This window comes from Mobula birostris, chromosome 31, assembly GCF_030028105.1.
Source record: "Mobula birostris isolate sMobBir1 chromosome 31, sMobBir1.hap1, whole genome shotgun sequence".
NCBI lineage: Eukaryota > Metazoa > Chordata > Chondrichthyes > Myliobatiformes > Myliobatidae > Mobula > Mobula birostris.
The window spans coordinates 4,930,110-4,942,736 of record NC_092400.1 but is presented as its reverse complement, the minus strand read 5'-3'; the positions used below and the strand labels follow the sequence as shown (position 1 = coordinate 4,942,736).

The window sequence follows — 12,627 nt, the reverse complement described above, 5'->3', positions numbered from 1 at the left end:
TGATACAATTGAGTACCTTCCTCACCAGACCCAGCCCTCCCTGTCTAGTAGCAGAACACTTCACTGTGGTCCTTCCCCACTGAACCCTTGCAGTGGCACCACCAAGCTTCAATGCGTCCCTCAGCACATATTCCTGCAGCTTGGAATGTGCTAGTCGGAAACATTGCTCCACACATGTCTTGATATGCTGGAGACCAGTGAGTTTCAGGCAGACCAAAGGCCATCTTTCACTGAGATGTTGATCTTCCTGCAGCACTTGATGTACATAAATCTGAGAGGCCCCTGTTGCCCAATTCCTCGGGATGAGTCATGTCACAGGCTCTTGCATCTTTATCCACCTCCTCTTTGCAAAGTTAAAACTTGCAAAGAGGTGAGCAACTTCCTTGTCCCCACTACAGCATGCAAGAAGGATCTGACTTGGAAAACCCTTTCACTGCCAGCCAGATAAGGTGTTGGTGCTTGTTGGTGAGATCTAGCGATAAGGCATTCTACCAGATAGTCTGGATAGGAGAGTTTGCCCAGAGAACCATAGCATGGTGTCCATCGAGTCTTTCTTCAGTGTCTGCAGGAGGTTTCATGTTGGCCCCACTGTCTGGTGGACTTGTGGTCAAAGGTGTTGGCCTGGAAGAATTTTCCACAAAGGGCAGTTAGTGGGATTTTGTGCAGCAACAGGGCCAAACCCATCCTTTGTAACACCAGGAACAGATGGAACCTTCCACAAACAAGAGAACATCTGCAGATGCTGAAATCCAGAGCAACACACACAAAATGCTGGAGGAACTCAGCAGGCCAGGCAGCGTCTATGGAAAAGAACACAAACGTAGCTTCGGGCCGAGACCCTTCATCATTTGTGTGTGTTGCATAGCTGGAGCCTTGGCATGTAGTGGCATTTGGTGCCTACATACAGTACATTGGTTCCACACACACAGCCTGATGCAGCCGTATATGAAGGTGATCATCAGGATAAGAGCAACACTGGGTATTTTTTTTTACCTCAGTTGTTCAAGGACTTGGCCTTTGTGACTTGTCTGATTGTTTCATCTTTGATCACCACATGAAACGGAATATGGCCTGGGTGATTTCTGTAAAGTTAATCCAGGGAGTTGTTACTTTAAAAAATATAGTCCAGTCATCAAAATCATAAGGGTAGGGGTAAGAAAAAGAAACACACTTTACTAAAATGAAATGTTTTAGGGGTGTATTGTTAACTATCAGGGCCATATTTTTTGTCAGTTTCTATTGAGAAGAACAGGCAAGCCTTCGCTGGTCTTTGTTCTGTGAGTGTATTTTACTTCCTCTGGCTTTGTTTGAAAAATAATTAAGTTGAATGGGCTACAAGTCACTATTGTATATACTTTGAGCTTAGTTGATATCCATCAACATGCTGGTTAATAGTATTCATCTCTAAGCACCATAATTGTTCACAATTGTGTTTCAAAGCAGAAATTCTAGAACAACTTCATTGGTTAAATGTATATAAAATATATTTTACTAGCCTCATATTACTTATTAAAGGCACAGTTACAGTTAGCTAAAGATGGAAAACCTATTACTCGACTTTTCAGTTTAGTCGAATGGAATATTGCATCCAACTGGTTATACTGAATTTATGATTTTTCATTGCAAACTTATTTTAAGTAGATAATATTTTTAGGAATCGATGTTTGTTGACAATGAAGGTTTCATTTTTTAAAAATATGTAAAACACTTTAGATATTTGAAATGTGAAGCGTAGAGAAAATCCTGAGAGGGATAATCTTAGGCTAGCACCTAAATGTTGGGAAAAGAATGGTTAAAATCGCTGGCTTTAGTGACTTTTTGGAAGTGTGACACAACAGGTTCTGAGCAGGTATGAAAGTGGTATTGGGAATGGAAAATTGGCCTGGTGTGTGTGATTGGGGTATATTGAGGAGGAAAGAATACAGAAGAGTAGATTTGGATTTTACATGGAAACATATGGTGAACTGTGTTATTTCAGTTAACAACAAACACACCCAAGATGTGCTAGGGACAGCCTGCAAGTGTCATCACACATTCTGCTGCCAATGTAGCATGACCACAATGTTCAACACAAGACAACACAGAACGAAACAAGCAGTAGCCATAACAGGACTAAAAAGACAACAACAGCAAAACAAGCCCCTTTCTCACCCCAGGATTGGCTGCCTCCAGGCCTCCAGTTTTTGACCCTGGGCCTCTCAAACTCATAGACGTTGAGCCTCCAATTTCCATTCTCTGGCCGGGACTCGCAAACTTGACCATCAGGCCTCTAATTCCAAACTTGTTGACTTCAGTCTTCAACTTTCTACCTCCAGACCTGCCAAGCTCCAGATTTTGACCTTCTGCTTTGCCCTCTGCACTTTGACCTTGGGCATTGCCCCCCCCCAAGGACTTGCCGATTATGGGTTTGACCTTCAGGCCTTGATTGACCTAACATCTGTGATTGTTGACCTCCTGTGACCTGGGAGGTCTATGGCCCTTGTGACCTCTGCCTGTCTAGATCTCCAACTTGGGATTCGCTGACCTGGGGATCGTTGGTCTCAGTGTCTGTCAAACCAATGTCCAAATCCTTGAACTTCAACCTCATATCATTCCAACCTGGACTCCAGACACTGGCTGCTGCCCCTAACTCATCATTTTCCCTCATCCCTGTCCGTAAACCTAAAATGATCCCTAGAGTCTGAGCTTTGACCTTGGGAACGGCAGGGTGAATTGTATTTAACAATGTGCTTATCAGCATCTGTCAGAAAATTCGTGTGCTGTGGCAGTGATCTAAAGTTGTTGCATTGAGTGTTCAGAAAAGTTTTATTCTGCCATAACCTAAGCCAAGTTCTGTCCCTGCTGAATTTCTTTAGACACTTATTTTCTCTTCACTCTCTTGTAGCCCTGCCTTGCCGAAACTCTGTTTTGATCTCTTGTTACACATCTCAGTAAACAATTACCAACACCACTATAATTGCAACATCAGGGTCAGGCTAAGTTTAAGTGGACTTTTATTAGAAATAATTTATCAAGAACTTTGAAAGTTTATGATTAACCAAATATGAAGCACCAGAAAATCTCAACAAACATTGACCACAAAGCTGCACACAACTAATTGCTCTAAATGCCACATATTGATATATGGCAGGTTTGGCAGCAAATATAGATTTTGATTCCATTGTTTTTGGGTTTGAGGGATATTATCAGAAAGTTTTTGTCGGTATCAAAGATCACCACAAAACACAACCATATTTTGCTGTAATAAAATTTTCCATTAATAAAAGCAGAAAATGCTGGAGGGAAACCCAGCATTAACTTTTCAAAATAATGAGATTTCATCACAAGTTACAAATCAAATGTTTAACATTGCAGAGAATGTTTGTGAAGGGTGAAGACCAGAACATGTGTAAGTTGTGGTGGTAACTGCAGCATATTAAGCAAAGGAGATGTAAGTAGAAGACGAATGAAAATTGGAGGAGAGGAGGGAAATAAAAACTTGGATGGACTCTATATCTGGTATATTTCACTTCCATCTTGTTGTAAGCCTTGATTTTGTTGCCTTGATTTTCTGACATTAGGTTGGCAGTTTGTTCTGGTATTGAATATAAATGACACCAGTGGCAGTATTACTATTTATTCTACTGAGATTATTGAACATAATGACACTGTCTCCATTGTTAGTGCTTCAAGTTTAAGCACCTTGAGGAAACCCTTTTCCATTTTTGTTTTGGCAGGGAACTAGAAGAACCTCATCAGCACTACCACTAAATTTAAGACTTCAAATAATTTTATTTATCTTGAGCATTCCAGGAAGTTTTGACTTTGTTATGTCTGAAGGAGGAATGGAATTTAATCAGAAAGTTGCACTAATCTGTGGGTTGCTGATGAAAAATATATAATTTTAAGTTTATATTGTCTTGAGGAGAGGAGGAGCTATTCTAGTGGTTTTGTATAGTTAGTTAATCTAGAAAATAGATTCATGGCAAGGCACCTCAGACTTGTGTCATTTCCAGTGTCTTGATGAATACATGCAAGAAGTCATGAGAAAATTGTTGAAGACATGCATATTCTATGTCAGAGAAATTGGTAAATTGGTTTATTATTGTCACGTGCTGAAATGCAGTGAAAAAACTTTGCTTTGCATCTCATCGATATGGATTATTTTATTACTTCAGTACATTGATGTAGTACAAGAGAATCAATAACAGGAAGCAGAATAAAATGTTACAGCACAGAGTGCATTGTGGGTAGACAATAGGTGCAAGGCCATTTTGTGGTTGATTGTGAGATCAAGAATCCATCTATTCATAATAGAGGACTATCCAATTGTCTTATAACAACGGAATAGAAGCTTTCCTTCAGCTTAGTGTTATGTGCTTTTGTATTTTCTGTTCAATATTGGAGGGGTGGGGAGAGAACGTCTAGGGTGAATGGAGTCTTTGATTATGTTGGCTGATTTAACTGAGGCAGCGATAAGTACAGACAGAATCCGTGGAGGGGAGGCTGGTTTCCTTGATCAGCTGATGTATATGCAACTCTGCAGTTTCGAGCAGATCAGTGATGCATCTGAGTAGGATGCTTTCTATGGTGCATCTGTACAAGTCTTGTTGAAGGTTCCCTTGACATCCTGGATAGAATACTTAAAATTGTTCAGTATTCCCAGTGTTACAAGAAGTGATATTATGTTGTTCAAAAGTAGTTCTAGATTGTGTGTATTTCTGGATCTCTTAAGTATTCAGAGGGAATTTTACCTTCTGAACTTGGAACTGTTTATTTTTGTTGTGGGCAATGGTCATATTGTTTCAGCCTAAAACTAGGTTATGTTGTTGCTGCAAGAGTCAATGTATAAGACCATAAGACATAGGAGCAAAATTAGGCTATTTGGCCCATCGCGTTTGCTCCACCATTCAATCGTGGCTGAACTTTTTTTTCTCTCCTCTTCAACCTCATTTGCTGGCCTTCTCCCTGTAACCTTTGATGCCATGTTCAATCAAGGACCTATCAATCTCTGCCTTAAATACACCCAAAGACCTGGCCTCCACAGCTCCACATGGCAATAAATTCCACAAATTCACCACCTTCTGGAGAAAGAAATTTCTCCGTATCTCTGCTTTGAATGGATCCTGAGGCTGTGCTCTCTTGTCCTAGACTCTCCCACCATGGGAAACTCCTTTCCACATTTACTCTGTCTAGACTTTTCAACATTAGAAAGGTTTCAATGGGATCCCCCCCTCATCCTTCTAAAATCCAGTGAGTACAGACCCAGAGCCATCAAACGTTCCTCATATGATAACCCTTTCATTCTGGAATCATCCTTGTGAAACTCCTCTGGACTCTCCTATGCCAGTACATTTTCTAAGATGAGGGGTCCAAAACTGTACACAATGCTCAAGGTGAGGCCTCACCAGTGCCTCATAAAGCCTCAGCATCACATCCCTGCTCTTGTATTCTAGACCTCTTGAAATGAATGCTAACATTGCATTTGCCTTCCTCACCACCAACTCAACCTGCAAGTTAACCTTTAGGGTGTTCTGCACAAGGACTCCCAAGTCCCTTTACATCTCAGATTTTTGGATTTTCTCCCCACTTTGAAAATGGTCTGCGCAGTTATTTCTACTGCCAAAGTGCATGAGCATGCATTTTCCAACATTATAATTCATTTAGATTAGGTTAGATTTACCACTTCCTTGCCCATTCTCCTAATCTGTCCAAGTCCTTCTGCGCCCTACCTGTTTCCTCAAGACCACCTGCCCTCCACCAATCTTCATATCATCTGCAAACTTGGCAACAAAACCATCTATTTCATCATCTGAATCATTTATATACAGCATAAAAAGAAGTGGTCCCAACACTGACCCCTGCGGAGCACCGCTAGTCACTGGCAGCCAACCAGACAAGGATCCCTTTATTCCCACTCACTGCCTTCTTCCAATCAGGCAATGCTCTAACCATGTTAGTAGCTTTCCTCTAATACCAAGGGCTTTTAACTTGGTAAGCGGCCTCATGCATAACGCCTTGACAAAGGCCTTCTGAAAGTCCAAATATACAACATCCACTGCATCCCCTTTATCTATCCTACTTGTAATCTCCTCAAAGAATTCCAACAGGTTTGTCAGGAAGGATTTTCCCTTAAAGAAACTGTGCTGACTTAAGGCTGATTTATACTTCTGCATCAAATCAACGCCGTAGGTACGGTGTAGCCGCGAACCCTACGCGGATCCCTACGCCGTAGCCTGACACGCACCTCTCCCAAAATATAACTGCGAGTCGCGGCAACGCAGACTGCAACAACTGTGATTGGTCTACTTGGTAGCATTGCATTTCCTCCTACGCTGCAATAGCTTCCCATTGGACGACTGAAGGGCAGGGAAGGAACTCTGGCTGCAATGCTTTCCATAAAGCTTTACAGACCTCCGAAATTATGGAGGACACATTTCGCTTTTACCAAAAAAGACGCTCACTTTAAAAAAGAAAGACTACCATGACCATGAAGCCTTGCACGGGCAGGTGTGTGCGCATGCATGACGTGCGCAAATTGCAGAGCGACACAGATACACCAATGCACAAGTATAAATGCTCACAACATGCGTAGGCCACTTGTGTAGGTTACGGCGTTGATTTGACGCACAAGTATAAATCAGCCTTAAGATCTTAGCAGTTTGAAACCTGACAGTGCTTGTTTGCTCTTTAAAGCTGCTAATTTAAGAAGCCAATAAAAAGAAATTAGATTTAAGCAGAGCAGCTATTGTGTGAGTGGGTCAGCATTAAGAATGGGGAGTTTTGTCTTTGACTCATAGAGGTCCAGTGAGGAGAAGCAGGGGCTGTAGGTAGATATTTTCATTTAATTTTTCTTTCTTATGGCACAGTTAGAGCTTTGGGGATGGCAGGCAGGATAGTGGAATGCTTCTCTTAAAAGGATGTCGGAAGGCAGAAAGACCTCCGATGTCCCTGATGACTACATTTGCAGGTATTGCATCCAGCTGCAGCTTCTTTCAGACCATGTTAAGGAATTGGAGCTGGAGCTGGAACTGGAAAAACTTGAGATAATTCGTGAGACTGAACGATTGATTGACAGGCTAAAAATGAACGTAGTTACACCCAAGATGCAAGACACAGCTAACTGGGTTGACTGTCAGGAGGGGCAAGGGGGATAGGCAGCCAGTGTAGAGTACCCCTGTGGTCATTCCCCTGATTGACCACAGGGGTACTCTACGCTTTGGATACTGTTGGAGGAGGGAAGACCTAGTAAAGGAAAACCACAGGGAAAATACAGACCCAGCATTGAGTTTACGTGGCTCAGAAGGGAAGGGGGGAGAAGAGGCAAGCTGTAGTGATAAGGGATTAATTGGTTTGGGGAACAGACAGAAGATTCTGTGGATGAGAACAAGATTCCCAGATGATACGTGCCTTCTGGGTGCCAGGGACAGTGGCGTCTCGGTTCAAGTCTACAGGATTCATAAGTGGGAAGTTGAGCAGCCAGAGGTGTTCGGTGTTAAGTTAAAGGAAAGAATCTCCAGGGTTGTGCCCTCAGGATTGCTACATGTGCTAGGTGCTAGTGAGGACAGAAATACGATGATCATATAGCTTATCACGTGGCTAAGGAGAAGGTGTAGGAGAGAGACTTAAGATTTTTGGATCACTGAACTCTCTTCCATGGAAAGTGGGAGATTTATAGATGGGACAGTTTGCATCAAAACTGGAGCAGTACTAGTACCCTTGCCAGAAATTTTGCTAGTGCTGTATTTGGGGGGGGGGGGGGGTAAGCTAGAATTGTAGGTGGGTGGGACCAGTGGCAGAGCAGATAGTAGAGTTGTGGGGAATGTTGTAGTTAAGCCTACATACAAAGCCAAGAATTGAAAGGTTGAACATGATGGGACTAATGTTCTGAGTTCTGTATATTTTAATGCAACAAGTAGTGTGGGAAAGGCGGATGAGTTTAGGGCATGGGTTAGCACGTGGGACTAGGACATTATAGCCATTAGTGAAACTTGGTTGCATAAGGGTCGGACTGCCTGCTCAGTGTTCCAGGGTACCAGTGTTTTAGATGTGATCGTGCAGGACGGATTAAAGGGGAGAGGTGACATTTCTAGTCCAGGAATTTGTCACAGCAGTGCTCAGACTGGAGAGCTCATCTACTGGGGCTATATGGGTGGAACTGAGGAATAAGAAAGGGACGACCACGCTAATTGGATTATGTTATAGACCACCTCATAACAGTCTGCGGGATTTTGAGGAGCAAATTTTTAGACTGGTCGCACGCGGTCTGTTGCAATAAACATGAGGTTATGATTTTAACTTTCATATTGACCAGGACTCCTATACTGCAAAAGGGCTGGATGAGATAGAGTTTGTCAAATGTGTTCAGGAAAGTTTCCTTAATCAGTTCATAGAGGTCCCAACTAATGAGAGTGTGATACTGGATCTCCTATTAGGGTATGAGATGGGGCAGGTGAAAAAGTTTGTGGAGGGGAACATTTTGCATCTAGCGATCATTGGACATCAGAGCAGAATTAGGCCATTTGTCCATCGAGCCTGCTGTGCCATTCCATCGTGGCTGATTTATTATCCTTCTTAACCCCATTCTCCTGCTTTCTCCCTGTAACTTTTGACACACTGACTAACCAAGAACCTATCAACCTCTGCTTTAAATATACTCAATGACTTGGCCTCCATAGCTGTCTGTGGCAATGAACTCCACATATTCACTACCCTCTGGCTAAAAAAAATTCTCCTCATCTCTGTTCTAAATAGATGTACTTGTATTCTGAGGCTGTGGCCTATGGTCCTAGATTCCCTCAATATAGGAAACATCCTCACCACATCCACTTTATCTAGGCCTTTCAATATTTGATAGGTTTCAATGAGATCCCACCTCATTCTTCTAAGCTCCAGCGAGTACAGGCCCAGAGCCATCAAATGCTCCTCATGCATTAACTCTTTCATTCCTGGAATCATTCTCATGAACCTCCTCTGGACTCTCTCTAATGCCCGCACATATTTTCTCAGAAAAGTGGCCAAAAACTGCTCACGATCTCCAAGTGAGGTCTGACCAATGCCTTATAAAGTCTTGGCATCACATCCTTGTTTTTATATTCTAGTTCTCTCAAAATGAATGCTGACATTGCATTTGCCTTCCTTACCATAGACTCAACCTGCAAATTAACCTGTTGGGAATTCTGCACAAGAACTCCTAAGTCCCTTTGCACCTCTGATTTTGAATTTTCTCCGTTTAGAAGATAGTCTATGTTTTTATACCCTGTACCAAAGTGCATGACCATACACTTCCCTGAACTATATTCCATCTATGACTTCAATGAGTTGGCCACCACAGCTATCTGTGGCAGTGAATTCCACAGATTCACCACCCTCTGGCTTACAAAGTTCCTCTCATCTCTGTTCTAAAAGTACATCCTATTCTGTGGTTGTGCCCTCTGGTCCTAAACGCCCCCCCACTATAGGAAACATCCTTGTCACGTTCGCTCTATCTAGACCTTTCAATATTTGATAGGTTTCAATGAGATCATCCTTCATTCTTCTAAACTCCAGCGAATATAGGCTCAGAGCCATCAAACACTCCTCAATATTAGCCCTTTCATTCCCGAGATAATTCTCGTGAATGCCTGTGGACTCTCTCCAATGCCAGCACATTCTTTCTTAGATAAGGGGCCCAAAACTGTTCGCAGTACTCCCAAGTGAGGTTTAACCAATACCTTATAAAGCATCATCAGCATTACATTATTGCTTTTATATTCTGGTCCTCTTGAAATGAATGCTAACATTGCATTTGCTTTCCTTATCACCAACTTGACCTCTAACCTTTAGGAAATCCTGCACGAGGACTCCTTTCCCCACCTCTGAGTTCTGAATTTTCTCCCCATTTAGAAAACAGTCCACTCCTTTATTCCTTCTACTGAAGTACATGACAATACAGTTCCCTATGCTATATTCCACCAGCTTCTTCTTTGCCCATTCTCCTAATCTGTCTTTTTGCAAACTTACTGCTTTCTCAACACTACCTGTCCATCTACCTACCTTTGTATTGTCCACAAACTTGGCCTCAAAGCCATCAACTACATCAACCAGATCATTGACATATAATGTGAAAAGAAGCGGTCTCAACGTCGGCCCCTGCGGAACACCACTTGTCACCATTTTAATCAAAATGGTATACTGTTGTGCTGTAATTGTATCCAATACAGGACACGCTTTGTATGTCCTCAATGTGGATTGGAATTTGGATGAAGAATCAACAGCTTTCTCCTTTATCTAATGTTTAAAAAGTACCCAGAAGTTGAATGTCAATATAGATAGAGGCTATCTATATTTGGTGCAATAGGATCTTGTGTTTTTGCAGTATTTTTGGATGTGTTTCAGGAATATTATGAACAAAATCTGGCACCAAGGCCCATACTGAATATGGGTTTGAGAAAAGCTATGTGGACAAAGAAAGATGGTGAGAAGAGATTTGAGACAAGACTAAAGAGTCTGGGGCCTTGGCAACTGAAGTCGTTGCTGCTAATTTGGAGGTATATTGGAGAATAGAATTGGAGGTGCACAATGTTTCGGGTGATTATAGTGCTGGAACAGATTCAAGAGATCTACATAAGCAAGGCCATGGAGGGATTTAATGACTAGAGCGGAGTGTTGGCAGCCTTCCCAGTTCTGTGTGAATTGACTGCTGTAATGATACCTCAAGGTTGTTGATTGACTTTTGTAATAATACATTATTTTATTGAATTTCATTTATTTGTTTAATGTTGAATGTTAAATCATCATCAATGCCTGTCAGTGGAAAGGAATTGTAAACATGTTGTACTATATCTTTTAATTAAATTACCTAAGAAATTTGATCTTAAATATAATGTTTTAACAGTTTTGCCACTGTCAAAATGGCATGTTTTAGGACGTGTTTGGCTTGTGATTCAAAAATGGTATTTTTAAAGGAAGTATTGAATGGGGCAAAAAAAACATATCCAGAAGTTGTAATCTTACCTACCACATTAAGTCATGGAGAAGTTGCATTATTTTGAAAGCAAAAGAAAATCCGTTTTAAGATATAATTAAGGCTTATTTATGGGTTATTAAATTGCACTGAACATCAAAGGTTTTGCTTCCTGAATACCTTTGGGAGTATCTTGTGGATTTTGGGCTGCGGCTGTTGATGAAAATCACTGAAATTTCCCTATCATGCACTGTATTTTTTGTAATCGCCTACATTTGTTATTTCAGTTCATAATTCAAGTCAATTAAAATTTTGCCCACAATGTCAGCTGAAAAATGTTTTCCAGCTTGTCCAGACATGCCTGGGCGTGCTTAGGCTGGGCAGGTACCGCATGGCAGGACAGGTTTTAGAAAATCTATAAAAGCGTCACGCACACACTTCTATGCATTGCGTTTACATGTATATAGGTTTGTGATCACACTGATGCGCATGCTCTACACACATAGCATATTGTGTGCACTCATTACGATAAAGTGATTATATTTTCAGGAGTATTTATGATAGCAAAATGTCTCGCCAATGTTGCAACAGCCACGGTACTTTGCGTTATATTTGTGACCAGTATACACTTAAATCTCAAAGACTGAGTGTGACTCCCCTTATTAAGAAAGCCTATGAGCTCTATTTTGGGTGTAAAATTGGTAACCAAGACAACGCCTGGGTTCCTTGCATTTGTTGCACAGCATCTGCTGTCGATCTTAGAGTTTGGCTCAGAGGTACTCAGCCTTTCGCTGTCCTGATGATATGGTGAAAGCAGAATAGACTGCTTCTTCTGTCTGACCGGTGTGTCTGGTTTCTCTGTTCAAAAACAAGAAATCCATTGAATACCCCAATCTCCCTTCAGCTATGAGACCTGTGCTGCATGACGATAGTCTTCTAGTACTGAAGCCCCCGGAGACGTGGAATCTAGAGGAGGCAGGCAAAGGTGCCATGATGGAAAATGACACGAATATTGATACAGATTTTGAACCCCTTATGTTGAGTGAGCCTCATCTGATAATTCAATCTGAGTTAAGTGACCTGGCCAGAGACTTGTATTTGTCAAAGGCAAAAGCAGAATTACTGGATTCAAGACTGCAAGGATGGAATCTGCTGTCACCAGACACAATAATTTCCATGAAGAATTTCGATATTTGAGACAGATGTTTCTCAGAATAACTGATGCCAAGATTAAGGAAGGAAGTTTTGCTGGTCCACAAATCAAACAGGTCATCAATGACAGGCAATTCGAAAAACTTCGAGTGGAACCAGAGAAAACTGCATGGAAGGCATTCAAGGATGTTGAAAATTTTCTTGGCAACTACAGAGCATCAAACTATGTGCAACTGGTTGACAACATGATTCAAGCATACAAAACAGTGAAGCGCAGAATGTCACTAAAGATTCATTATCTGCATTCATATTTCGACTTCTCTGCAAATCTTGGTGCTGTCAGTGATGAGCATGGTGAAAGGTTTCACCAGGACATCGCAGTCATGGAGAAATGGTGTCCGGGCAACTGGAATCCATTGATGCTGGCTGATTATTGTTGGACACTTATGTTAGAAACCTCAGACGCTGAATACAAATGAAAATCATGAACTAAATACTTTAGCTTAGTTGAACTATTGCAAAGCATCAGCACTATAATGCAGTTAAATGCA

At 41.6% G+C, this 12,627-nt stretch overlaps 1 protein-coding gene across 2 annotated transcripts in view; it reads left to right on the top strand.

The window, feature by feature from the left end:
- Window positions 1-12,627, top strand: part of mlec (malectin) — a 61,158-nt gene that overhangs the window by 30,382 nt on the left and 18,149 nt on the right. The window lies entirely within an intron of this gene.